The following is a 25520-nucleotide window of genomic DNA, read 5'->3' on the forward strand; positions in this document are numbered from 1 at the left end:
GCGATCATCTTCACGGGGGGGGGGGGCGCGCCGCAATCATCTTCACGGGGGGGGGGGCGCACGCCAACTGTTCATCTGCGGGGGGGGGAGGGGGGGTGCCAACTGTTCGTTTGCGGGGGGGGGGGCGGCACAGACCCTTGGCACGGGCCTGGGCTTATCACTGCTTAGTAAAAGGGGCCCTAAATTGGTTAAGGAGCCAATTAGTGCCAATAATTGGGTGCTAATTGGCACAAATCTGAAATTGGGTGCACATTTTCCTATGCACTATTCTATAACAATGTATGCCCAAATAAAAGTGTGGATTCCAAAAGGGGCGTGGCCATGGGAAGTGCATTGGCAGTTCAAGTGCATTCCTAAAATGTGTATGCTATAGAATACAGGGGATGTGCCCCCAAATTGGGCATCAGGATTTACACCTGGCACCCAAATTTGAGCACCGAATTTGGTGCTCAGTCCTATTCTCCAATGGGCACTCATCTTTGAGTAGAGGAGCAACATTTACTGCATCTAGCCCCAGGTGCTTAGAAAAAAAGACATTTTGCTGTTAGGTTTAATAGACCATCATTGATGTCTGTTCTCTTTTTCAACCCTATTATACTATCCTCTTTTACAAAATACAGTGGCAATAAGTTCCCCGTGTCAACCATGCACTAAATGTTTGATTGACCCAAGTTCATTGCTGGCAAATAAAAGTGATTCTCATCATGGAGGCAATTCTATAATGGGGCACTTACATTTGTGCTTGCATTACTTGTGTTCTGTAGGGCCATGCCTAGGTGACATGGCACCTAAATACTATGGGGGGGGGGGGGGTAAGCAGGGGTAAAGCATGGGCAGGGCTGCCACTTAGGTGTGAAATATATAGAGCGCTTCAAGTTACATACCCACTTGCTGCTTTTGGGTGCCAGCAGTTGCACCAGGTCTATTGGTGGTATATCTGTGGGTGCCTAGATTTTAGATTTCCCAATGCCATCTTACGCTAGTATTCTATAATGGCATCTGGGCACCAAAAATTGAATTTCACTCCACACCATCTATGCACCTAAACAAAGGTGCTGCCTTATAGAATTTCCTGCCATAGTTTTAATCCCCTGCATCCCTACCTCTGTCAACACTGGAAGAGTTAGCCACTGATATTCAGTGCCTGTTCTGGCACATGGCCCAACACTGAATTTAGCCAGCCACGGTCAGAGTTTAAAATATGCTGACTGCTGCTGCCTGAATAAAAAACATATGCATATCCCACAGTCTTCAGTGAGATGAATTTCCTTGGCTATAGGATTCCAAATAAGAAAAACATTAAAAAAAACAAACAAACAAAAAAAAACCTCTCTTCCATTTTTTGGCAAGCTTCACCTCCCTTGCAGAGGGAATTGATGGAAAAGCATAATTAGTGGATGTTAATAAACGAGAAGGCCAATAAAACAACAAGCAATCCCTAAGACTTCCTCTCCTGAAGCCATTTAATACTCTTAAAAGCCAACAATGAATTCTTAAACTTACTTCTAAAAGCAATAGGCAGCTAGAAGAGTTTTTAGAGTATTTTGTTTCCTAATTCTAAACCCAGGTACATCAGATATTATAGCAATATTGAATAAATTTTTGTCTTTTGAAAGACTAGTCATAAAGGTCCATGCCAAGAGCACTACAGTAGTTCAATCTCATAATAATCTAAGCATATCTAAGGTGTCCTTTTAATAAAGGGGCCCTTTTACAAAGCAGTGGTAAGCCCACCGTGGGCTTACCGCATAACAATCTGGATCTACCGCCGGCCCAATATGGGTGCCAGCGGTAGTTCCACCCCCAGTGCATGGCATTTCTTTCACTAGTGGAAATATAAAAAAATATTTTTGCAGGCTCTAAGTCGGCGGTAATTGGTCAGCGCCATGCTACCCTGTTACCGTCGGGTTAGCGCAGGAGCTCTTACCGCCACCTCAGTGGGTGGCGGTAAGAGTTCCCCTCCTGAATGGCCTGGCAGTAAGGGAAATCTTACCACATGGCCATTTCTTTGTTCAGCCTTTTTATCCGCTACGGTAAAAAGGGCTCAGCGTACGGCAAAAACAGTCCCTGCTGCTAGCGCAGGGCCCCTTTTATCGCAATTTGGTAAAAGGACCCCAAAATGTGGTAAGATTTTGCACGTCCTATGCATAAACAGCATCTGCCCTGCAATTTTTGTACAGGTGCATACACTTAACGATGGGCACAACATTACTTGCCTGGACTGATAGCACAGGCTCCTTGTTCTATCGGCTAAGTCATGCAATGCATTCCTGGCTCTAAACCTGTAAAAAACATAGGCAGGCACAGCAGTGCTACCAGCTCCGCAACCACAGTCCCGCTTCCCATGATCCAGTTCCCTATGTCAGCACCCCCACCACAATATCCCCTGAGCTACTCCTTCCCCATTCAATCCTCAATGTCATCATCACCTTCTAAGATCACCCTGATCTGCCTCGTCCCCTGATCTGACCTCCATAGTCAAGGTAGTCCCCATCTGATGACCCTCCCGAAAGACCTTTCCTACCTGATCCAGTTCCCCAAAGCCCTTTTCCTGAAAAGGAAGTGTAACAGTAGCCCCACCCCCTTCTCACACCCCTTTCTCTAAAAGACAATCCACACCGCATCCTCCAAGATCCCCTAAGATTTACCTGGGAGCTGTCCCTGGTGGACTAATGACTCAGGGCAGGAGCAGTCCTCCGTTGCTCCTATCCTGTCGAGCGCTAGCAAAAACAAATGGCAGCAATTGAATTCTGTATTTGGGAAGTAGGGTTTTTGTTTTTAAAATTAGATTATCTTCTAATTCAATTGATACACTCAGCCTATAGCTGGTCTGGAAGATCTTTTCTTTGAAATGATTATTTTTACATTTTTTGATCTTAGTACTTTATTTTTTTTAATGCATTATTAAAAAAAAACACTTTCTCTATATGTAATAGAGACTGGTTCTAGTTCTTTTCTATTTTCTTTCCTTGCTATTTTAGGTTCATTCCATTTAAGGATATCTCGTGAGTACTCGCTTCGGAAGACTGTTGTCCTTTGTAATTTTAACAACTGATGAATGATGGAGTAACTCATAGAAACAGAGAAAAATGATAGCAGATAAAAACTGTATGCCCTCCAGTCTGTTCACCCACGCCAGCTGCTAAAGCTCGACTGTCCTTTCCTTGCTCTCAGAAATCCTCTGTGTTTTATCCCCCGCTTTCCTGAACTTCGATATTGTTCTCGTCTTCACCACTTCCACTGTGAGCCTGTTACACCTATCCAGCATCTTTTGGTAAAGGAATTTTTATTTAGATGAAAAAGTCTGCAAATGACACAGGAAACTAAATGAGATGATTTTTTTTGACTGCACATCTCTAGAAATAATATAGATAAAGAAACGTGCAAAAAAAACCCTGTCTCTCTAGCAAGGTAGGTCTCTGAAAAACATGAGAAAAATCAAGTTTAGAATCTAAGAATACTTGTGGGATCTCAAACATCATCCTGCTATGATGGCAGAAGGGACTTGGGGGCCTTTATACTAAGCTGTTGTAAAAGGGGGCCATGCAATAAGATTACACTTAAGTTGTGGCCATGTGGGGGGGGGGGGGGGGAGAAGAACTTACCGCCGCGCACTGAGGTGATGCTAAGGGCTCCCGTGCTAACCTGGAAGTAAAAAATAGGGACCTATATTCCCTAGCACTGGAAATGCCGCACGTTGAGGGTGGAACTATCGCCGGTGTCCATATTCTATAACGTGATGCACGTAAATTATAAGTCACATAGTTGGAAAGGGGCGTGGCCATGGGTAGGGAATGGACGAGTCATGGGCATTTCTAAAATCTCTATGCGTTGTTAGAGAATACACCCGGTCCACGCCTAATTTAGGTGTCAGCATTTACGCCAAGCTTTACATGGCATAACTGTACACGACAAAATTTAGTTGCTCAGATGGGCGCACAGCATATTCTATAAACTGTGTGGAAATTTAGGCGTATTCTATAAAGTATGCCTAAATATATGCTTACTTTACAGAATAATCCTAGGTATATTTAGTTTCAGCACTGATTTTTTTAGCTGTGATATATGTGATAGTCCTAAATGGTTAATATGCTATAGAAAAAGGGCCCCTTAATTTACAACTCACCAATAGTAAGATGCAGGCAGCAGTCCAGCAGTGTGATAGGGAATTATCAAGTCTTTTGCATTGTGTCACATATTTAATTATTTCCCAGTTGGTGATAGGTCATATATGTGCAATCAGTGCTAACATTTAGGGAATGAGTCTGATCCTCGGAAGTTAGAGTAGTAGACTTGGAGGAACTGAGGCAGACAGAGATATATAAAAGAAACCTTCAGGCACATGGTAGAGAAGTCCCATCTCCAGTCTGGCATCTCTTTACAGTCATGGAAAAGAAAGGTCATCTGAAAGGAGAGCATCACCATGATGTGGCAGGAAGTGATTCTGTAGCTAGGCCCTTCCTTTTGCACCGAGGAAGTGTCTCCAGGGCTTTCTGCCCAGAGGGGAAGAAGGGTTGGGATGGCTGTTTTATTTAGATTTGATATGTTTGAAGATTAAATTATTAGGCATATAGGTAGCTAAGTGGCTGTTGGACGTGAGGATTACTTCGTCACTTGCCTGCCTGGTGCAAAGATGGCAGACCTCACTCATCACCCAGATAGGATTTCAGATAATGCTGGAGAGAAGCCAGTTGCCTTGGGCACCAGCCGCATAGAAAAATGTTCTAGAATCTAAATTTAGGGCTTCTTTTACCAAGCTGAGGTAACGTGGCAAATGTGAAGAAGCCCATTCAATTCCTATTTGCTTCATCACATTTGCAGTGCAGGAATCACTACCGTGGCTTTGTAAAAGGAGCCCTTAGGTTCTTAAGTAGAAAGTTGAAATCCAGAACCTCCAGGGTAGCATTTTCAGAAATTCTCCCTGCTCCACGTGAAGGATTCAATTGAGGCAGATAGAGCTCAGGACTATCAATGCATGGATGAGGCAATGGTGCCGTGAAGAGAGATTTAGATTTGTTAGGAAATGGGCAACATTCTGGGGAAGGGAAAGCCTATTCTGGGCAAAAAATGGGCTCCACCTTAACCTGGATGGAACCAGGCTGCTAGTGATAACATTTAAAAAAAGAGACAGATCAGCTTTTAAACTGGAATTTGGGGAAAAATCAACAGTCGTTCAGGAGTGCATGGTTCAGAGTCAGGTATCTTTGAAGGATACTAACAAAATAAGGAATGTGAGCATCCTACAACTACTGACTATCACTGTTCCCTCTAAGCTGAGCATGAGTGTTCCAACTGCATTGCTGCCAGTAGGGGGTAGTGCTTCAATATTGTGTTGTGAATGGAGAGGGACAGACAGGTTCCTTGGATTCCTTCAGAGCTTTCCTGTTCCTCACTATTGAAAGTATGATAGTGAAACAGCCCCCCCCCCCCCCCACCATTAGCAAGACTTTAGGCAGAGGACTCCCGATCAGCTTAGAGGGAACAGTGCTATCTGCTATATAATGCATCAAATAAAGTACAGTGTAAGAAAAATACTACCTAAATATTATTGTTTTAGGCAGAGAAATGAACACTTGCAATCTAAATGTTAATGGTTGCAGGATTTGTTATTGAACAGCCTCTTCTCCTTCACTTTAATGAACTTTGTTGAATATTGACAACTATAAAAATAGAACTAAAATTTAAAACAACATTTAAATTAACATGATTGTGCAGCTGTGTTTTTTTAAAAGTAGAGCATATTCAATAAAGTGCAAAAACATGTTCTTTGTTGAATACAAATTAGTGTTTTTTTTTCTGTTAGTTAAAAGAAATGCAGTTCAGCATCAAATAAGTAGTAATTTTAACAGGTCAATCTCAGTGGATATTCTCTGAAACTGCTTCCTCATTATTACTGCATAATTAAAAAAAAAAAAAAAAAAAGAGAGGTCCACGAAGCTCGTCAAAGGTTTTTAGGGGCCTTTTTACAAAGCCACGGTAGGGCTACCGTGGCAATGGTGGACGGCAAATTGGCCCTACCGCCAAGTTACTGCAGGAGCCTGGCGGTAGTTCTGCTGTGTGCTGTGCTCCATTTCCGGTGCTCAAAAAAAAAAAATTACCACCTTGGGTTTACGCGCTGGTAATCAGGCAGTGCCACTTGCTGCCCAGTTACCGCTGGGTTAGTGCAGGAGATGGTAAGGGCTTCTCCAGGAAATGGCCAGAAAGTGCTTAACTTTTCTCATGGCCATTTTTTTAAACTCCTTTTTCCTGTTGTGGAAAAAGGGGGTCTCGGTGAGTGGCAAACTTGTGTGCCGACATCACTGCAGGAATCGTTTACCATAGCTTAGTGTTTTAAATCATTTTGGGGGTTGATTTAACCAGCCAGAAATAGCTCTTGGCCAGTTAAATTACCTTTTTGGGGCTAACCGCTAATTTTCAGTGGCATTTAACTGGTTAGCACTGATGAAGATATCTGGTTAATGCCGAACTGAATAAACGGCTATTTTGGGAGCATTCGGGGGGCAGAGTTGGCATTTGGTAGTCAAGTGCCAATATTCATCACTTAACCAGCAAAGTTAACAATATAAACATAAATTGGACCTCATAAAAGTCAGCGCTGTCTTTATGCAGTAACCCAAAGGATTCCTGCGACAGTGTTGGTGTGTGGTTTTTCCTCACAGTGAGCCCCCCCTTGTACAACAGTGGGTAAAAGGCTTTAAAAAAATGAAATAGCCATGCATTAAGTTAAACACTTGCCCTGAGGCCATTTCCTGAGGAAGCATGTGGTGGGGGCAGGAACTACTGTAAAAAGGGCTCTGAGTTAGCTGGGGGGGGGGGGGACCTTTTTGCCATGTGCTGCGGTCCTTTATACCGCAGTGGAAAAAAGGACCAAAAAACGGCATGGCCCTGTGGTAAGATTTCACTTATTGTGTGGCCATGTGGGGGGAGCACTTAATGCTATCCTTTGAGGTGGTGTGAAGAGCTCCCATGCTAATCCAGCAGTTATTGGGTAGCGCTGCCCGATTACCGCCATGCTGGAAAATATTTAGCTATTTTCCACAGCGAAGCAATTGGTATGCGTAAGGGTGAAACTACCACCGGCACCGGCATTCAGCCAGCGGTAGTTACAGATTAGCGTGCGGTAAACCTGCATTGGGCTTACCTCAGTTTTGTAAATGGGCACCTAAGTGCAATACTGCTCACTTGCCTTCTTAAAGTTTGCTATGCATGATTCTTCTTAATCCCTAGGGCAATGTCACTGTATACAGTAACAGAAACAAACATTTAAAGCAATGTTACTTTCTTCCTTCTCTCCCTGTGCTCTCTATTGGCCAGATACCCTCATTTCAGTGTAAGAATGTATAGATCTTACATGGCCATACGTGCCATTATTTACAACTAATCCAATGCTTCATGAAACAAAACTACCAACCACCATCAAATATGGATCTCCTGGATGTTTGTACCTTAAATTGATGATTACATAGTGTTTTGCATGGAATCTTAACTACTAGGAGGTACATATTGAAAGCACTGGTTTAGCTACAGGGACCACGTTGGACTGGGCCCCCAAATTGGCTCAGGGGCCCTTATTTTGACTGGCAGGGTTGGGGACCTCCACCAGCTGAAACATTTGTCCAGCACTGGTCTCTGCTGCATTGTCTGCCCTGCTCTTCCCCTTACATTGTGTGCATTCTCGTTTTAATGAAATTGAGAACAGGGGGAGATGGCGGGGAGGCAGGCCAAAATGTATCTCCTCACTTTGGGCTCTGGACCCCCTCCATGTCAAGGTCTGGCTATGCCACTGATTGAAAGAGGTTTAAATGGGCAGGTGGCTTGCAAGCAGCATTATTCTCTTGGCCCAAGATTCATATTTATGAGTAGAACAGACACTGGCTTTTTCTCCAGTCTTAGCCCTGGAGAAGAGAGAGAAAGATCTCTTTGCTCAAGCCCTGTGATCAGTTAGGGATACAAATATTTGATAACCTGTGTGTAGCATTTTTCCTGATCTCCCCAGGTACTTTTTAGAAAGTAAACAAATGTTTAGATAGTGTTATAATTGATCAATATTTCACTTACCCATTATTGTTTGCTGATTGCATTTTTTTCTGTTCATTGTTCAATATTTTGAAGACAATAAACAATTTTCAGTTTATTGCCTCTGCTCTCTATACTGATAAAGAATCCTGGTGGTTTATGTGTTGAGTCTGTGAGTGCTTTCTGGGAACAATGGGACCACTAGGAATGTGGCATTCAGTAACCTAGAAGTCACTGGGCAGGAGACTTGCCCAGAGGTGGTTGAGACCCAGTTGGTGGGAGGAGGATGCTAGTATAGAGTACAAGTGACAGGTGCAGGCAGACCTGAGCTGTGCCAGGGATAGACCTTCTAAGTGGCCATGGTGTAACCCCAGATAGCTGGCTAGACATTTCGTGACAATCTCCTAATGTATCTCAAAGCTTTTTTGAGCTTTAGAAGTTTCTCACTATAGATTTCTGTTTGTCCTTTCCCCTTTGGGTTCATGTCTATGCTTTTTGGGCTTGGATTGCTGGAACTTAGCCAACAACTGGGAGTAATTTAAAGATTTTACCAACTAACAATAAAGCATTCTTATGCCTATAGGTAACATTTTTAATTGCAATTTTTTTTGCTTCATATCCCAGTCTCTCACTTAGGGGTCCTTTTACTAAGGTGAACTAACAGATGGTGCACACATTAAATGATAAGATGCTCATAGGAATATAAGGGGCATCTTATTCACTGTTCCCCTCTAAGCTGAGTAGGAGTCATCCACTTACAGTCCTGCCAGTTAGGGGTGATGTTTCACCATCACATTTTCAATAGTGGGGACAGGCAAATTCTGCAGGACTCCAAGGAACTTGGCTGTCCCTAGTAATAGAAAACACAATATTGAAACTGCCCCCCACTGGCAGCAATGCAGTTGGAGGACTCTCACTCAGCTTAGAGGAAACAGTAGTCTTATCCAGGGGCGTAACCAGACTTCGGCGGGAGGAGGGTTCAGAGCCTGAGGTGAGGGGGCACATTTTACCCCCCCTGGCGCCGCCAACCCCCCGCTGCCATTGGCGACACCCCTCCACCATTGTCAACACTCCCCGCCACTGCCAGCACCACCACCAACAACTTTGGCCCTCCACCCGCCGACAACCCTCTCGACCCCCCCCCCCCCCGTCCACCCACCCACCATTGCCATCGCCTACCTTTGCTGGTGGGGGACAGAAACAGAACGAAGCCTTGCGATCTGCAGGGCTTCATTCTGTTTTTGTGAGTCTGACATCCTGCACGTTGTACGTGCAGGATGTCAGACTCAGAAACCAAGCGAAGGAAGAAGACTTCGGCTGGAGGGGTTTGGGGTCCCCTGCCAGCAAAGGTAGCAGATGGCGATGGTGGGAGGCGGCGGGAGGGGGGGGGGGTTGAGAGGGTTGTTGGCAGAGGGGTCCAGGGCCAAATCTACAGGGGCCCAGGCCCCCATTGCCCCATAGTAGCTATGCCCCTGGTCTTATCATTTAGCGCACTCTTGGGGCCTTTTACAAAGGCACACAAAAAAGTAGCCTATGGTAGTGTGGGCATGTGTTTTGGACACACGCTGGACCATTTCTCCACCGCATCTGGAAAAAAGTTTTTTTTTGGGGGGGGGGGGCTGGGAAATGGATGTATGGCAAATTAAAACCAGCGTGCGTCTATTTACGGCTTGAGCCCTTAACGCCACCCATTGACTTAGCAGTAAGGTCTCACATGTTAATCATGTGGTAACTGTCCAGCGTGTGCCAACTGCCGATTACCGCCGGGAACACCCCTGTGAGAAAATAGAAAATTATTTTCTACCGGGGGTTTTCAGCGTGCACCAAACACAGAATTACCGCCAGGCACACGTGCTAGCTGAATGTTAATGCCGATTTGATGCATGCTGTTTGTGTGTGTAGGCCCTTACACACCTATGTAAAAGGGCACTTCTAATTATTAGTTCATGCTAAATCCTTTAGCATACCTTAGTGATTGGACCCCTTAATTAGGCCAGAGTGACTACTAAATTTTCAGGTTGCCACTTACAAGGAGCATTACACAACGTGAAAACAGTAGAATCAACATGTGCTCACCTTTTCTACTGGACATTTTGCATACATCTTCGTATAAGTAGGGTAAGGTGCAATAGCAATTTCTTGCCTGTCTTAATATTTTGATTTAATCTATTACTCATGCACAGGGTCTTTTACAAAGGTGTGCTAGTGTTTTTAGCATACACTGACCATGTAGACTACTACTACTACTATAAATCATTTCTATAGCACTACCAGTCGTACGCGGCGCTTCACAATTGAACATGAAGAAAGAAAAGACAGTCCCTGCTCCAAAGAGCTTACAATCTAAATCAGAACAGACAGACAGACAGACAGACAGGACCAATAAGGATAAAGGGTAGGACAGACAGAAGGACACATAGGGAAAGGGACTATTGAAGAGTGGAGGAGTGGCCTAGTGGTTAGTAGGGTGGTGGACTTTGGTCCTGGGGAACTGAGGAACTGAGTTCGATTCCCACTTCAGGCACAGGCAGCTCCTTGTGACTCTGGGCAAGCCACTTAACCCTCTGCTGCCCCATGTAAGCCGCATTGAGCCTGCCATGAGTGGGAAAGCGCGGGGTACAAATGTAATAAAAATAAAATAAAAATAAAAAAAGACAAGATAAAGGTTACGAGCAAGTGACAAGTTAGGAGTCAAAAGCAGCATCAAACAGGTAGGCCTTTAGCCCGGATGTGAAGGCGGCCAGGGATGGAGCTAGATGTAACGGCTCAGGAAGCTAATTCTAGGCATAAGGTACGGCGAGATAAAAGGATCAGAGTCTGGAGTTAGTGAGGAGAAGGAGAGATTTGCCTAGTGAACGGAGTTTCTGGGAAGGAGTGTAGGGAGAGATGAGGGTTGAGAGGTAGTGAGGGTCTGCAGAGTGAATGCACTTATAAGTCAATAAGAGGAGCTTGAATTTTATATGGAAACGGATAGGGAGCCAGTGAAGTGACTTCAGGAGAGGGCTGATATGGGCATAACGACTTTAGTCGTGCAGCAGAATTTTGAACAGATTGAAGAGGAGTCAAAAGCAGCATCAAACAGGTAGGCTTTTAGCCTACCTGTAGATGTCCATAATATTCCTATGGGCATCTATACAGTTAGCGCACTAATGTTTAGCACGCGCTAAAAATGCTAGCACAGCTTTGTAAAAGGGGCCCACAGTGAATGGAGGAGTGGCCTAGTGGTTAGGGTGGTGGCCTTTGGTCCTGAGGAACTGAGTTCAATTCCCACTTCAGGCACAGGCAGCTCCTTGTGACTCTGGGCAAGTCACTTAACCCTCTGCTGCCCCATGTAAGCCACATTGAGCCTGCCATGAGTGGGAAAGCATGGGGTACAAATGTAACAAAAAAAAACAACCAAAAAAAACACACTTCTGGCTACAAAGTTAACTGCTGCTCTGTGTATCTAAGAAACAGATTGAACAGCTTTAGCAATTCAGCAGAACAATGAGAAAAGTTTGCCTAATATTAGTTCCATCTTTTTAAATGTCTCCACCCTGAATTAGATATGCAGCGATTACAATGGATGCAAACCCAAGCAAATAACATTTTAATTGTAGCACTCCTTTAAACCATATTAATAGGCATTTGAAATCCAACTGTCAGAAAGTCTTTTTTAGCCAGAGAGTAGACACGAGGCAATTATTTTGTTGATATTGCTCTTATCCCTGGTGTGTGTACAAAACTCCCATTGAGAGAGCAAGGTTTAATGTGCAAAGCTGAAGAGGCAGACTGAAGCACCGCTTGACAGAACATTGCAAATCATACTTCTGCCCCCAGCATTAGACATTTTATGTATCTCAATTTTAATGGCAAACGTTCTCAGTTTTTTTCCTTTGAAAATATGCACAAATTGTTCACTGAAATCAAGAAATCACACTTTACTTGGCCCTCAAGGAAAGAGCAGAATGGGGATTGGTAAATTACACCTGCTCAACTTTGCAGGTTTTTTGAATATAGAGTCAAATATTTGTTTTTTTTACTACAGACCACAAACATCTCTAATCATTTTAGAAGCAAAATAAATCACACAACATATCTGTCATAAAACATGTTGTTCTAAAATCGGCTATGTTATTTTTTCTTAAATTCTCTATAAAATGCATTTAATTTATTTTGAAGGCTTGAGACACAGACCATTGGGGTACAATGTAACCTAGAAAAAAATTAATTTAAACAAGTTTTCTTAATGTAAATATGGTTTAGGGCATATTGTTTAACTCACAGGGGCCCTTTTATTAAGGTGTGCTAAGACCTAATGTGGGCCTCTGGAAATTTCCCTGTTTGTGCATAATATTTTTTCCTGTTTATTTATGGGAAGGGGCTTGGCATGGACAGGGAATGGGCATGGACGCATTATCCATCTAGTATGCTCATATTACTGCGGGCATTTAGGGGTCCTTTTACTAAGGTGTGCTGAAAAATGGCATGTGGTAGTGTAGGCATGGGCTTTGGGTATGCGCCAATCCATTTTTCAGTGCGCCTGTAAAAAAAGCTCTTTTTAAAATTTTTGCTGAAAATGGATATGCGGCAAAATCAAAATTACCATGCATTCATTTTGAGTTTGAGATCTTACCGCTAGCCATTGACCTAGTGGTAAAGTCTCAAGTACTAAATGGGTGGTAATGACTTACGTGCACCAGCTTCCACTTGGCGTGCGTAGCTGATGCGCGCCAGAAGAGAAAAAATATTTTTGGGGCTTGCATAGTGGACACACGCCAAAAATGAAATTACTACTAGGGCCATGTGATAGCTGTGCGGTAACTCCATTTTGGTGCATGTTGGGCACATGTAGTCACTTACGTGGCTTAGTAAAAGGGTCCCTCACTGCCTCCTATTTGAGACAGTAAGTTTTCCCACCTTAATAAATAGAAAAATTAACATGGAACTGGTGAACATGAAAAAAAAAAGAAAGTGCCGTATTTTATAGCTATGATAAAAATTATTTTAGCTTACGGGAAAGTCCCACATTGGGACATGCTAAGCCCATTTCATACTGCAGCTTAGTAAAAGGGCCCCTATGTACATATATAGATAGTATCTAGAGTGGTCTATAAAGTCATAGTAGACAACTGGATTGGAAAATGTGGGGTACAAATGCAGAAAAACTGCAGAAATACAGAATACAATGAAACGTGACCATCTCTGAGAAAGGTGACAAAAGTCACTAGAAACAAAAAATGAGGGTTTAATGAATTCTATTAAAGAGAACAATTTGTAATACAGCTATCTAAACCCCATCCTTTTATGTGGAAAAAAAAAAGTTACAGCGGTTCAAACGTGTAACATTTGCAGACTGCTAATGGACCTATGACATGAAAAACTGGTCATTCTCAACATTTTGGATCTGCTACTTTAGTCACCTTTTCCCAGAAATGATCACAAATCTGAAACAGTACTTAGTCAAGATAATTGATACACCTAGTTATGAAATGGGGGTCAATATGGAAATGCTAAGCTGAGGAGGGAAATCTTTGCATGGACACAAAGAAAAAGAGTGAAAAGGTACTGTGATGTTTAGAGGCAGTTTGTTCCAGATGGAGAGGTGAATAAGAAGAAAGACTTGAAAGGAGAAAAAGATGCTTTTATAGTGCATGAAGTGTTATGGAGAGTGCAATTCCTAGATCAAAGCAAAAAGAACAGAGCTATAGGAAAGGCATAGTCCTGGATATACTGTATTTATAGGTGAGTAGAAAGTTTTGAGCTGATAGCAGAAATAAGCCACTATCTCCTCTGGTGCTAAGGTTGCTAAATGGGAAGGGACAAAGGTCTGAATATTGAGTTGTTAACACCTACCCTGCAGTGCTTGTGTACTGTCAGGTTGGGTAGTATGAGTAGGTCTACTGAAAGGTATTTGTGTTAGAGCTGATACTGCAAGGGGGAAAAGGGGAGGTAAGAAGTATTACATATAGACTTAAGGCTGGCCAGAGATATAGAGAGAGGAACTAGGATCTCATAGCAACATATGGCTGCTGTGATTGCAGACTTATAGGCTTCACTATGATAGAATCATTATTATTATTAGCATTTGTATAGCGCTACCAGACACACGCAGCGCTGAACACCTGACATCATCCTTTTACCATGGCTGCCTGGTCCTGGCAATGCAAACAAGAGGGGGTAGACTTCTGAATATTTGCATAAAGTGGTGTAGTAGTTATATTAAAGGTAACAAATAAAAGAAAATAAGATGATACATTTTTTTGATTGGCATTGAAAGGCAATGAGTATTTGCAGAAATGATAAAAACCAGAGTTAATAATAGCCATAGATCTACCTTATTTATAAACTTGTCCAGAATGAGGTGTATGGAAAGGCTGGTATAGAGCAAAAGAGACTAGAAATCAAGTGCTTCATAAAGAGGAGGAAGAGAGATCCAGTTGGAGTTTAGAAGAAAAGTAAGCAGCCCCTAGCCAGACCTTGAGAGGACAGCTTCAAATGAGAGGACAGTATGACAAGATTACTGTGGACCCTCAGAGGAAGAAGCAAGAGGATCTGGCTACATGATGATCCGTACAAGCCCTTTCCAAAGGAGTGTGTCATTTGATGAGTTGGTCCTAAACGTATTTATTCTCTCTGTGAGGAAAGAAACATCTTGTTGTAATAGCTGAAAAGTAGTGGGGGGAGAGAAAGAAAGAAAGAAAGAAAGAAGAAAGAAAGAAAGAAAGAAAGAAAGAAAGAAAGAAAGAAAGAAAGAAAGAAAGAAAGAAAGAAAGAAAGAAAGAAAGAAAGAAAGAGATAAGGGTCTGCTGCCAGCCTGCATGAAGCCATCAGAGGAGAGGGCCCATTCAAGATTCACCTACAGCAAAAAGGAGTCATCTTTAGTGTTGGTACGAGTATGATATTTCCTGAAAATTATCAATAGGGAATTCAACACCCACAAATGGTCTTAAAAGAAGCCTCACCACTAATTCAGAAGACTGTGTGGTGGCCTCAAAAAACATGACTGAAGGGACAAAATAGACTTTCTCAATTCAGTATTCTCTCTCTTTCTCTCTCTCTCTTCTTTTTGCTTGCATTATCTGTTCTATTTTTTTTCTGCTCAGCTGACGTTTATGGCAGATCTCTATTCGCTAAAGGCACTGGTCTAATCAGCTCTCAGACTCTGTCCCAAATAATGTAATCATGGAAGGAGGTTCTTGTTCAATGTTTATGCAGGGTTGGGTTGGTGGGAGGACTTGTCAATCTTTTTGCTCCTAGTCTATGACAAAGAGAAGACTAAGTCAAAGGCTAAATATTTCAGTCATCTGTCATTATTTTCAGACAGCTGAAGATATTCTTGGATAATCACAAGTGCTGCAGCTGGGGGTGTTGCTCAATCTTCAGGCAAATACTGTATGATATTAGCACTATTTGAATGATTTCATAAAAGCACTCAAATATATAAAAAGTCTATAATTGGTAATAAACATGCATTAATGTGAAGATGACAATATATCAAATATTAAAAAAACAATCTTTATTTTTTAAAAATATATAACAAAATAACCCTATCACCCCAAATACTGTTGGAACTCTACAAATATTTTGATTCCCCTCGCTCACTGTTCACATGAGTGGCTTTGTCATTCATTAGAAATAATATACAGTGCACTCCATTTAAGTGCATGTCAGATAAGTGCATGCTCTGTTTCACTGCATGCCGTACTTCGGTCCCATTTTTGGTGCCATAAATTTCTATGGGGACAAACTTCGGTTTAGCGCACCACTGATAAGTGCAAGATTCACTTATATGCATAGTTTAAGACCGCTCCTCTGCAGGAATGACTCCGCATAAGCATGTGCATGGAATATGGAAGCTGATTGGTGCATGACAACCAGCAAGATTTCAAATTTACCGCCCCATTAACTGCCACAGGCAGAATAAGCGAAAGAATGTTGTTAGAGTGTACACTGGAGTTGTCGTTGTTGTGCAACTATAAGACTAACACTGGCTGAACGAATAGAAGTTCTTAAAAAAATTAGAAAACAAAGTCAAGCATCTATTGCTAAAGCATATGGTGTCAATCCCAATCAAATTTCATGTATCTTGAAGCAGAAAGACCAGCTTCTGGAAGACTGGAAAAACAATACAAATCCAGAACGGAAACGAAAACGGGCGGGAAAAGTTGAGGAGGTAGAAGATATTCTTCTTCGGTGGTTTTCTCAAGTCAGGAGCAGACAGTTTCCTGTCAGTGGTCCACTGCTTATGGAGAAAGCTAATCAGCTAGCTGAAAGTCTTGGACTAATTGAATTCAAAGCCACTGTTGGATGGTTGTTAAGATGGAAAGAGATGAACAACATAAAATTCAAGAAACAGCATGGTGAAAAACAAGACGCTGATGACTTTGGTGCTGAAAATTGGGTTGTTTCAGTTCTTCCTACCATCTTGAACGAGTTTGCACCTCATGACATTTTCAATGCTGAAGAAAATGGTCTCTACTGGCGAGCGATTCCTGATGGAACACTTGCATTCAAACAAGCCGAAAGTAGAGGAGGTAAAACGTTGAAGGACCAACTGACGATCCTCCTTTGCTGCAATATGGATGGGAGTGAGATGTTGGAACCACTCGTCATTGGAAAGAGCAAACAGCCCATTGCTTCAAGAATGTTAAGTGACTTCCTGTGTCATACAAGGTTAACGTAAATTCATGGATGACTGGGGAAATTTGAAAGCAGTGGCTAAAGAAGTTAGACACTAGAATGCCGGCACAAAAGCATCAGATTTTGTTGCTTTGTGATAATTGTGCTGCACACAGTGATGATGTCAGGCTATCCAATGTCAAGGTGATCTTCCTGCCACCAAACACTACCTCTCTGATCCAACCTATGGATCAGGGCATAATAGCCAATTTCAAACAACATTATTGGGCTCTTGTGCTACATTGTCTGATGAGCATTATGGATGACCAGACTGGCAAGGGTAAATGTGCTGTTGAACTGGCTCATACTCTATCACTGTTGGATTCCCTACATATGCAGAAAGAAGCCTGGAATCATGTTACACAGGCAACCATTGTGAACTACTACAAGCGGGAAAGCTTTGTTAGGGATGTGGAGAGGGACAAAACAGATGCAGCTGTTGCAAACGCGTCAGATGCACAGGCTATTGACATCCCAGCCTGTGTTACTGAAGAGGAGTTTCATCACTATGTAGCTGTTGATTATGATCTGCAAACAGCTGACGACAGCACTGATGTCCAGATATGTGCCTACACACAGGCAACGGCTGATGATGAAACAGATGATGAAATGAACAGCGAGGCACATGCTGATGAAATTCAACAACCTCCTGTAACTTTTGCAAGAGCGCTGGAGAATCTCAACACTGTGCGAGCCTATCTGGAGGCCACTGGATATCAGTGCTATGACAGTTTTTACCGTCTGGCAGACGATAGTCTATGGAACTCACAGACACAAGAGTGTACAGAGGACTATGACTGATTACTTCAAGTAAGCCTAACGTCAGTTAACTGAGACTGTATAACGTCAGTTAACGAAGACTGTATACTGTACATATAATAAACAGTACTGTACATATGGTTATCAGATGTCAAGCTTCTTTGAGTCACAATGGTTAAGTGCACTCTCTGGTTAACTGCATGTATTTCTTTGGTCCCAGACCCTTGCACTAAAGCGGATTGCACTGTATTAACACCATATAATGTCTAATATGTTTGTTAAAAATCATTCACCACCCTCAAAACATCAAATACCTAACTTGTCAGTGATATTTATGAAAGTCCCAAATGCCTTTCACGTGCTCTTGAGTCTTTCAGAATGCAATCAAGGAAGGCAGAGTTCATCAGTTGAAACTACTCAAACATAGAAATGGCCCAATCGATCATGTCCCAAATACAGAGCAACGAGGATAATCGTATGATGAAGTTTGATCTTCTCATTTCTCAATACTGTATTTATTCTCATCCAGAAACTCTCTGATTGATCTTACAGCTTTATTCTATTCAGAATCTCTTATTGTTCACAGAATCTCTACATGGATACCATGTTTCGCAAAAAAAGCATCATCAGGAGATTCTAAAAGGCAATGTAATTAGCACTACTTGCCCATCACTGAAAGAGCAAAATTCGTACCTACTGTTGACATTGCTGTTGTTAAGTATTGTCTGGGATGTGTCCTGTACCACTTCTAGTTAGAAGGGGAAAAAAAAACCCTGCATCAGTGAAATCAATGCCTTTCTGCTGTTCTTGTGTATAGTCTCACCTCTTTTTTTGGCTGTGTCTCTGAAGCAAAACAGGCAGTTTCTTTGGTGTTATTTGATCATCTATAACACCAGCACTAAGACCCAAGACATGTGAAAAAAATGGCTCCATATGCACTGTGCAGCCATTTCATGGAGTGATTAAAAATGCTGCATATTAAGAACAAACGGTTGCATATCATACATAGCCAACACATTATAGCTTTGTAACATTAAAGATCTAAAGTACTTATATTCCATCCTAAAGCTTTAGCCCCATTGCTGCCTTAAGGAACATACAGTTCATCTGAAGCTATTACTATCCAGGAAAGAAGAGAGACACAAAAGTCCTATCCTGAAGGAACACCTATCGATCCGGAGTGTTGGGTATCAGACATTTGGAGCGAGCATTGTATCTGGAGGTTTACATTATCTGTGCTTTTTTTAACAGATACATTACATTACAGTAACTTTGCCAGTGCTGAGCATTACATTAGGCGAGGCATTTGTGGTGCAATTTAGAGCAAAGGAAGAGCGATTCTTCAGCTATTCAGATTTAGTTGTTTAAATGTATTTAAAAATAACTATGTGCTTCAAATCTAAAATGCTAAGCAGCTTACAGTAAAAAAAAAAACTTAATAACTGTTTTAGCATGTGTTTGATTTGCACTTATTAATAAGTGTAAATAAAACATAAGATAAAACAATTAAACCATCATCACTGCAACAAGGTTCTATTATGTGCATCTGGGTAAGGGACTGAAAAAAATGTTAGGTATTTGTTTATAGCACAATTATTTTTTTCTTACATTTGTACCCCATGCTTTCCCACTCATAGCAAGTTCAATGCTGCTTACATATTGTATACAGGTACCTATTTGTACCTGGGGCAATGAAGGGTTAAGTGACTTGCCCAGACTCACAAGGAGCTGCCTGTGCCTGAAGTGGGAATTGACCCCAGTTCCCCAGGACCAAAGTCCACCCCTCTCACCACTAGGCCACTCCTCCACTGACCAATATGTTTTAGCTCAAAGTGGCAAACAGAGTTATTATCATGCAGTTTACAAATGGGACAGTTGGTGTATTGATATAGGTTGATTTACAGAGCAAAGATTGTTACAATGTGAAAAAACAGGAGGTTCAAATAGTACATTTTTACACTTTGTACATTGTTTCAAATTGTTTCAAATGGTTCATTGTTTCATTTGTTAATTGGTTTAATGTTATACCTGGTGCTTTTTTTATACAGTGGATCACAGAGTTTGTAGATTGGGTGGCATGAGTTCATTCAACATGTACACTGTCATGAGTTGGGTATGGGTTCAATATGGTTAGCAGGATTTGTGTGGTTCACATCATTGGTTCATTTCTTGAAGGCATTTATTTAGCCCAGTTGCCACTTTTTATTTTGTGATAAGAGTGACAGCAGTATGCATATATAGAAATAGTGAGTATGAATACAGTAGATTCTAGATAATCAGGACACCAGTTAATCGGGTCGGCTGTATATTCGGTCCAAAACTGGGAGAACAAAAACAAAGCACATTTATCAGGGGAAAAAGTTTTGGTTATTTGGGACACCACACCATTTAATTGGACCAGAAGCAGCCACAGAATGTCATTGATGCGTCACTTTCCCCATCAAGTATAAATGGACAGCTGCGTTTGTGTACATATGCTACTGTGAGGTGTGTCATGTTACACCTGGGGTGTGTACATGAAAAATGCCTAGGAAAGACCTAACACTCATAGACAAAATTGGCTTGCTTGAACAACTAGAAAAGCAACTGCCAAACACCAGTCAGCGCCAACTGGCAGAGATTACTGGAATGCCAAAATCTACAAAAGCATGCATTGTACAACAAGAGTTGAGAAATGAATGGACATTACATGAGAGACAGGGGGTTTCCCCAAAAAGGAAGCGTGAAGGTAAGGATCCTGATGTAGAAGAGGCACTGAATCAACGATTCTCAATTGTAGCAGGACAAGATGTCCATCCAGCTCATTTTTGAAAGTGATTGCCGGCCATCTTCCGACATAAATCGGGAGATGGCCAGCGATCTCCTGAACCCGGCCAAACCGGTATAATCGAAAGCCGATTTTGGCCGGGTTCAACTGCTTTCCGTCGCAGAGCCGGCAAAACATCAAGGGGGCGTGTCGGTAGGGTACGGAAGGCAGGATGGGGGCGGGACTGGGGCGTGCTAACAAGATGGCCGGCTTCGCCTGATAATGGAAAAAAAAGCCAGGCTTGACGAGCATTTCGCCGGCTTTACTTGGTCTCCTTTTTTTCCACAACTAAGCTTCAAAAAGGAGCCCCAAATGACCACAGGAGGAAATCGGGGATGACCTCCTCTTATTCCCCCAGTGGTCACCAACCCCCTCCCACCCAAAAAAACCCCAAAAAACCCCTTTTTGCCAGCCTCTATGCCAGCCTCAAATGTCAAACCCAGCTCCCTGATAGCAGTATGCAAGTCCCTGGAGCAGTTTTTAGTGGGTGCAGTGCGCTTCAGACAGGTGGACCCAGGCCCATCCCCCCCACCTGTTACACTTTTGGTGGTAAATACAGTGGCGTAGCAGGGGGGGCTGCCACCTGGGGCGGAGTGGTTCACCGTTGCACCCCCCTGGGTGCAGCACTATGACACCCCCCTCCCCCCCGACCAGCTCCCGCACCCTACCTTTAAAAAGAATATCGGGAGGCGAGGCGCAGTGCCTCGCACCTGCCCTGCCCTGATTGATAGAGAGAGAGAGAGAGAGAGGAGAGGCTGTTTAAACAGCATTGCATTCAATTGAGACTCAAAAGTTACATTTTACACTGCTGAAACTGCTATAATTATTGGGAATATTTAGATTTATATCACCAAGAGGAAAGTTATATTATTCTAAGACAATTTTAAAAGTTAAATCAATTGAAAATTATTTGATCAGACTACCATTTCTGGTCCCCATATAGAGAATTGCCTTGATAATAACAGTAGTTAGCTGACACTTTGGGAGGACTTCACTGCACAGCAGGAGATAGGTTTGGCCTCTGAAGGGGGAGACAAACCCACTTGTGTTTGTAACTTTCCAGGTATTGGACCCCTGAATCCAAACTCCTGCACAGTAAAGTAAATTCTGACCTTTAAATTCCAAACTTCTCAACTTTCTGGCTATAGGTGAGATACCTGATATTCTCTTTCATTTAATGCTTATTGCTTAATTCATTAATTTGCCCTGTGAAACCTTTTCTTTCTTTCTTTCTTTTCCTGCCAAGCTCTGATTGATAGAGAGAGAGGAGAGGCTGTTTAAACAGCATTGCATTCAATTGAGACTCAAAAGTTACATTTTACACTGCTGAAACTGCTATAATTATTGGGGATATTTAGATTTATATCACCAAGAGGAAAGTTATATTATTCTAAGACAATTTTAAAAGTTAAATCAATTGAAAATTATTTGATCAGACTACCATTTCTGGTCCCCATATAGAGAATTGCCTTGATAACAACAGTAGTTAGCTGACATGTTGGGACTTATAATCCCACCCACCCCAGGGTTTTCCCACTCATATATAGACAAACCAAACCTCATTACCATTACTCCTCAATCATACACAGGCAGTCTTGCAGACTGTTAACCCAACATAGTACACCTATTCATACCCATTTCAACCAATCAGGATGACTTTTATTCTCTGTAATAATTGTGGTGCTTTAGTTTCAAGGCCAATCATCTGGAGACTTAAAGCTTGTCCTATCTGTCTTCAGCTATCTAGTTTACAACAAGAGCTCAGTAAAGTAATGCAAGAACTGTATGCAATTAAAGCAGCTTCCAGAACTACACAGAAAAATAACTTCTCACCACTGCCTCAAAGAATAAAACCACATAAGAACAGATGGCTCACAGTAGGCTCAGGCAGACTTCGTCAGGTGACACAGAAGCATCCACCCGCACAAGTGTTGCCACTAAAGAATTCTTTTGCTCCATTACAATACTGTGATGCTCCTGAAAATAGAACTGAGGCAGAGGAAAAAGCAATAAAGTTGGAACAAAAAGACACGAAGGTACCCAAAGTAAAAACGCACCCCCAAATCACTAATGTTGGAACACATAACAAGAAATATAGATGGAAAGCGATGGCCACAAATGCTCGTAGTCTAAGCAATAAAGTTCACGACCTTCAAGCCCTGATGTTGGAAGCAGACTTAGATGTTGTTGCAATCACAGGGACGTGGCTCAACGGTTCCCACGAATGGGATGCAAGCATACCAGGCTATAATCTATTTAGGAAGGATAGAGAGGGTCGTAAAGGTGGAAGAGTAATTCTGTATGTGAGGAATGATATCACGGCAACTGAAATGACAGGGACCTGGGGAAAGGAAGAAGCGATATGGATCACCTTAAAAAGAGATGATAGAACCTCTGTCCACGTGGGTGTTGTCTACAGACCCCCGACATAATTAGAGGAACTAGATAAAGATATGATCACAGATATTCAAAAATTAGGAAAGAAAAAAGAGGTTCTGTTGATGGGAGATTTCAATCTGCCGGATGTAGATTGGAAGGTTCCGTCTGCCAAATCGGAAAGAAGTAGAGAGATCGTGGATGCTTTCCAAAGTGCTCTGCTCAGACAGATGGTGATGGAACCCATGAGGGAGGGAGCGATGCTGGATCTGGTGCTCACAAATGGGGATAATGTGTCAAATGTCCGAGTGGGTGCGCACCTGGGAAGCAGTGACCATCAAACGGTTTGGTTTGATATAATGGCTGAAGTGGAGGGCGGCCACTCTAAACTCAAAGTCCTGGATTTCAAGAGTGCTGACTTTAGTAAAATGGGGGAATACCTGAGGAAGGAGATGATGGGCTGGGGGGACATACATGAAGTGGAAGGGCAGTGGTCCAGGCTGAAAGAAGTAATAAATAGGACCACAGACCTTTATGTAAGGAGAGTAAATAAAAGCAAGAGAAAAAGGAAACCGATATGGTTCTCCAAGCAAGTGGCTGAGAAAATAAAGGCTAAAGAGTTGGTGTTCCAGAGATATAGAAAATCTCAAGAAGAAGAACACGGGGAGGAATACCGGATGAAACTGAAAGAAGCCAAGAGAGAGGTACGTCTGGCGAAGGCGCAAGCGGAAGAACAAATGGCTAGGAATGTAAAGAGGGGCGACAAAATTTTCTTCACGTATATTAGTGAAAGGAGAATGACTAAAAAGGGAATTGTGAGACTAAAAGATAAAGCGAACCGCTATGTAGATAATGATGAAGAAAAGCCAATTTGCTAAATAGATACTTTTGTTCTGTTTTCACTGAAGAAAATCCTGGAGAAGGACCGCGAGGGACTGGCAAAAGTACACCTCAGAATGGAATGGATATAGCACTGTTCACGGAAGAGAGTGTGTATCAACAACTTGGAAAGCTAAAGGTGGACAAAGCCATGGGACCGGACGGGATCCACCCCAGAATATTGAGGGAGCTCAGAGAGGTTCTGGCGGGTCCTCTTAAAGATTTGTTTAATAAATCCTTGGAGACGGGAGAGGTTCCGAGGGACTGGAGAACTGCGAAGGTGGTCCCTCTTCACAAAAGTGGTGATAGGGAAGAAGCTGGAAACTACAGGCAGGTAAGCCTCACTTCGGTTATTGGAAAAGTAATGGAAGCGATGCTGAAGGAAAGGATAGTGAATTTCCTGGAAGCCAATAAGTTGCAAGATCCGAGACAACATGGTTTTACCAGAGGGAAATCGTGCCAAATGAATCTCATTGAATTCTTTGATTGGGTAACTGGAGAATTGAATCATCAACTTGCTATAGACGTAATCTACTTAGATTTTAGCAAAGCTTTTGACACGGTTCCCCACAGGAGGCTCTTAAATAAACTAGATGGGCTGAAGATAGGTCCCGAAGTGGTGAACTGGATTAGGAACTGGTTGATGGACAGACGACGAGGGTGGTGGCAAATGGAGTTCGCTCGGAGGAGGGAAAGGTGAGTAGTGGAGTGCCTCAGGGATCGGTGCTGGGGCCGATTCTGTTCAATATATTTGTGAGTGACATTGCCGAAGGGTTAGAAGGTAAAGTTTGCCTATTTGCGGATGATACTAAGATTTGCAACAGAGTGGACACCCGGGAGAGAGTGGAAAGCATGAAAAGGGATCTGAGGAAACTAGAAGAATGGTCTAAGATTTGGCAATTAAAATTCAATGCGAAGAAATGCAAAGTGATGCATTTAGGGAGTAGAAACCCACGAGAGACTTATGTGTTAGGCGGTGAGAGTCTGATGGGTACTGAGGGGGAGAGGGATCTTGGGGTGATAGTATCCGAGGATCTGAAGGCGACGAAACAGTGTGACAAGGCGGTGGCTGTAGCGAGAAGGTTGCTAGGCTGTATAGAGAGAGGTGTGATCAGCAGAAGAAAGGAAGTGTTGATGCCCCTGTACTAGTCGTTGGTGAGGCCCCACCTGGAGTATTGTGTTCAGTTTTGGAGGCCGTACCTTGCGAAGGATGTTAAAAAAATGGAAGCGGTGCAAAGAAAAGCTATGAGAATGGTATGGGATTTGCGTTCCAAGACGTATGAGCAGAGACTTGCTGACCTGAACATGTATACCCTGGAGGAAAGGAGGAATAGGGGTGATATGATACAGACGTTCAAATACTTGAAAGGTATTAATCCGCAAAAAAATCTTTTCCGGAGATGGGAAGGCGGTAGAACGAGAGGACATGAAATGAGATTGAAGGGGGGCAGACTCAAAAAAGATGTCAGAAAGTATTTTTTCACGGAGAGGGTGGTGGATGCATGGAATGCCCTCCTGCGGGAGGTGGTGGAGATGAAAACGGTAACGGAATTCAAACATGCGTGGGATATGCATAAAGGAATCCTATGCAGTAGGAATGTATCCTTAGAAGCTTAGCCAAAATTGGGTGGTGGAGCAGGTGGGGGAAGAGAGGTTGGTGGTTGGGAGGCGAGGATAGTGGAGGGCAGACTTATAAGGTCTGTGCCAAAGACGGTGATGGGAGATGGGACTGGTGGTTGGGAGGTAGAAAATACTGCTGGGCAGACTTGAACGGTCTGTGCCCTGAAAAAGGCAGGTACAAATCAAGGTAAGGTATACACATATGAGTTTATCTTGTTGGGCAGACTGGATGGACCATGCAGGTCTTTTTCTGCTGTCATCTACTATGTTACTATGTTACTATGTAAAAGAAATGTGGACCGTCGGGCCTTCTCTCTCTCTCTGTCTGTCCCGCCCTTGCGGAAATAGGAAGTGGCGTCAGTGGAGGGCGGGACAGATAGAGCGAGGGAAGACCCGACGGTCC

Source organism: Microcaecilia unicolor, chromosome 2, assembly GCF_901765095.1.
Source record: "Microcaecilia unicolor chromosome 2, aMicUni1.1, whole genome shotgun sequence".
In the NCBI taxonomy this organism is placed as follows: Eukaryota; Metazoa; Chordata; class Amphibia; order Gymnophiona; family Siphonopidae; genus Microcaecilia; species Microcaecilia unicolor.